The 4,335-nt window shown below is 40.0% G+C and overlaps 1 pseudogene; it reads left to right on the plus strand.

Moving 5' to 3' along the window:
- The first annotated feature begins 315 nt into the window (after positions 1-315).
- On the plus strand, positions 316-3,616 carry LOC147062620 (uncharacterized; annotated as a pseudogene).
- Positions 3,617-4,335: the final 719 nt, after the last annotated feature.

A 4,335-nucleotide genomic window follows, 5' to 3' on the forward strand; every position in this document is an offset into this window, starting at 1 on the left:
CCTTTTGCTCTGAAGACTTTCAGAAACTCACTGTGAGGCAATTATCAGAATTGTTTTGTCTTTTGTATACTATAATGCGGCTATTGTGTTTTTATTAAATGTTTTTACTAATATATCTGTACTGCTGTAACACGCTCATATCGCCTTCAGAAACTTCAAGAATGTTGATTATACCTCCCTCAGTCATCTACAGCTCCTTTCTCCACTACAAACATCAGTCACTGACCATGGACCTGCCTACCTACCTACCTACCTACCTACCTACCTACCTACCTACCTACCTACCTACCTACCTACCTATCATTGCCCTGGGGGATGCTAAGTCCCACCCCCCGCACTGTTGTCTTCACCATTTACATGCTCCGCCTCCATCGTGTCGTCAGCAGGCATGGTCGACAATTCCATTGCTTTGACGACACACAACTCTACCTCAAGGCCCCCCTCCCTCCACTTTTTCTTCCTCTGTCGCTCAACTGGACTCCTGCCTGGAGGAGATAAAGGCAGGGAAGAGTGATAACTTCCTACAGCTCAATAACTCCAAAACAGACACTCATAAGTTCCGTTCCTCCTTCATTTCTTCCGTCACTATTCTTGGCCACAACTTGTCCTCTCCCTACGTGACTAATTTGGGGGTATGGTTTGACACCCATCTTAGCTTTGACAATCATATCAACCGCATTTAAAAAACTTCCTTCTTTCACCTCTGTGATATTGCTAAAAAAATTTATCTCCTATGTTAAATGTTTACCATGCCAAAATGGAAGATGTTTTTTGTTTTTGTTTTGAAAAATAAAAACTTTTTTTACTTTTTTACCATTTTTCTCCCATCCTGCTGTGGAGAGGCTCGTCCATGCCTTTGTCTCCTCCAAGTTGGACTACTGTAACACGCGTCTCACCAGAATCCAGAGCAAAAGCCTACAAGGGCTTCAATATGTCAAAAATAGCGCTGGCTGGGTCCTGATGAGAGTGCGTAAACACGAGCACATCACCCCCATCCTTCGCACTCTGCACTGGCTCCCTGTTCACCTCTGCATCAAATTCAAAATCCTCCTTCACACCCATCACTGTCTGCGCGGTGTAGCCCCCACCTAGCTCACTGAACTCCTCAACCCACACAGATCATTCCGTCAGTTGCATCTTCTGCGCCTGCCCAGCTCAAGACCGTGGGTGACAGGGCCTTCGAGGTTACTGCTCCCCGTCTGTGGAATGCTCTTCCTGGGCACCTCAGGGCTCCACAGACGGATGCTTTTAAAACGGGATTAAACATTTTCATTTTGCGGAAGCCTTTCCTGGACAGGTTTTGTCTGATTTCATCTTTGATTGTTCTTTTCTATTTCTATTGCAATTCTTTCTACTTTTATTTCTTATTTTTCCATTCTATCTTTTATTGCTGGATTGTGCACTTTCAGATTTGCCTTCAAATGCAAAGTCATGAATAAAAAACTAAAATAAATAAATAATAATAATAATAATAATAATAATATTGTGCTAGAAAAAAAAGTGAAGTTTTTCAATAATACGTTTAGGAACACAAAGGGTCGGTGTATTTAAGATGTTTATGTTTTTCAGCCTGGTTGATTCGAGTTGCAAGAAGCCCAGTCTTCCTGCGTGTTGTAGGTGAAGTTCATGACATATGCATCACAATAAAATATTAAACATTAAATTCTGACAGATGAAGTGTGCATAACTCTTCCCAGACGTATTGGTAACTACTGCCATACACTGGGACTTTAATTCTAGAGACAGAAAATAGAGTGAAAGTTCTCCAGTCAGCAATAAATCTACTACTACACTCAATCTGTGTGAGTGGATTTTATTGAAACGTGTTTTTGATATGTTATTATTCTAATTCTTGTGTATGCATACATGAGGATGTAACCCTGAAAATGTATTTTATTTTCTCCATCTGGGTTAGACACCAATGATCAAGTGATGCTTGTTTAAATGGCCTTTGTATCTGTGCTACCAATACAACTTGGGCAGTATGGCACCATCACCTTATCAGTGAGAGAGCGACCTGGAGCTGGTGGTGTGGGATTTTGTCTCATTTGCAGCAGCTGTCAAGCTCATGTGCACAAGAAAAAATCTCCCCCAGTGCCAAAGTAAATTGGGTGCATGTTCTCTAAACCCTATTAAAGGTTCTCTCATTGTTTTCTCTCAGTGCAGTGTGTGAGGTGGATATAAGGCGAAATTAATCCACCCGACAACCCGAATGTTGCAGAAACATTTGGGTTTGGAGCCCAAAAAAGTGGTAGAAAAGAACAAAAAGCAGAATGGCAAAGGAGAGTGAAACAAATTGACGGCCAGAGAGATGGCGTGACATGAACTTAGCTGTCTTTCACGCTGCCCTCCCCATCTCAGCTTCCTGTCACTCACAACTGCTGACAAGCCCCATCTTGTATCTGTCGCCGTCACCTCAATCACACGAGCATCCGATACTGTCATCACACACTGAGTAACCTATCAGACTGCCATGCCTGTGTGTGCAGATTGTTGTGTGCATTTGATTGGGTGTGGTGACCTCGTGCTGAGGAAATATTGTGAGTGTATTTGTGTGCTTGTGTTCGCATCTTGTAATTTGACAAGCAAGGTTCCTTGAGAAAAGTCTTGACTGTTGACTCATCTGACATACCTTTTCTGTCAAAAATCGTTGGAATGCTTGCGGCGAATGAATAGCGTACAATGTAATTCTCTGTTGCGCAAAAGATAGATTTGACAGTGAATGTGGTGGATTTGCAAGCAATAAAGATTGCAAACGTGACTGGGATTACAACATTTTGTATAATTGCGTCCAAGAAACATGTTTGGATGTTTTCTGGTAAACCTTTCATTGTCTCCTATTTGGATGGAGGCTCGTGGGTGAAGTGTCTTGCCCAAGGGCAAGGCAGGGCAAGTTTATTTGTATAGCACATTTCAACAATAATGCAATCCAAAGTGCTTCACACAAAACATGAAAGGCATCAAAGAAATAGAAAACATTAAAAGCATCAGGGCACAGTTAAATAAAAAAATAAAAATAATAAAAAAAACAATTGATTAAAATTAAAATCAGTAAAAATGTAAATAACACAGTAACGGAGTTACAGTGCAGTGTAATTTAAAATAAAATCACCAATAGGCAGCACCAAACAGAAACGTCTTCAGCTCTGACTTGAAAACATTGAGAGTTGCAGCAGACCTGCATGTCTCTGGGAGTTTGTTCCAGATATTTGGAGCATAGAAGCTGAATGCTGCTTCTCCCTGTTCAGTTCGACAATCTGAGAGGTCTGGATGGTTAATGGATAAGGGATCAGCAGGTCAGAAATATACTTGGGCCCGAGAGCATTCAGAGCTTTATAAACCAGTAAAAGTATTTTAAAATTAGTTCTTTGGCAGACAGGAAGCCAGTGTAAGGACCCCAGAACTGGAGTGTTATAAATTTTTTTTTTGCTTTTAGTGAGAACTCGAGCGGCAGCATTTTGAATCAGCTGCAGCTATGTGATTGACTTTTTAGAAAGGCCTGTTAAAACCCCGTTACACTTGTCAAGTCTACTGAAAACAAAAGCATGGACAAGCTTTTCCAAATCTTGCTGAGACATAAGGCCTTAAAATTTTTGATATGTTCTTCAGGTGGTAGTAGGCTGACTTTAATGGTTTTAATGTGACCGTTGAAATTCAAGTCTGAGTCCATAACTCCACCAAGATTTCTAAGGACATGACTCAGAGTGAGCAGAATTCAAACAGCCAAATCTCCGATTACTAGCATCAAACAGGACAAAATTGTCCAGTGTTTCCTCACATAAACCAAAGTTTCAGCTGTATCAATTAAAAATGGCGATGGACTAAAAGATACTCTTTTTTTATTTTTTATTTTGGTTCTAAATTTAGCTGCAATATTCTGGCATTGTGCATTAGATACACTGATGACAGGGTTGATCAAGTGGTTATTGGTAGGAATTAGAAAAGAGAATTTTGGGGATATTATGAATATTGTCGATCGAGCTGTAAAAATATATCTTTCATTTCTGACTGCTTTAGTAAAGAGTTTGGCGTAGTGTAGTGGAGATCACTTTCAAGCTTGATTTTCCTCCACTTTTTTTTTTACCATCATGTCATTTGACCTCAAATTTGATGTGCCCATTGAGTTTCAAAACATCTTCTCCAAAGTTTATCCACACTTAAAATATGTAAATTATGGATTTATTCATTAAATGTTCAGTGAACAAGATTTGTGTATTTGTGGGGATTAAGGCTAGTATTTAGTTTTGGCTGTGATGATTAATTTGACAGAGTTTTTCACTGCTGGACTATTGTAAGTACAAAAATCATGTTATTGCCTCGGTGGTACCTGCCCTT

This window comes from Syngnathus leptorhynchus, chromosome 1 (genome assembly GCF_054491065.1).
Source record: "Syngnathus leptorhynchus isolate UIUO chromosome 1, UIUO_Slep, whole genome shotgun sequence".
NCBI classification, from domain to species: Eukaryota; Metazoa; Chordata; class Actinopteri; order Syngnathiformes; family Syngnathidae; genus Syngnathus; species Syngnathus leptorhynchus.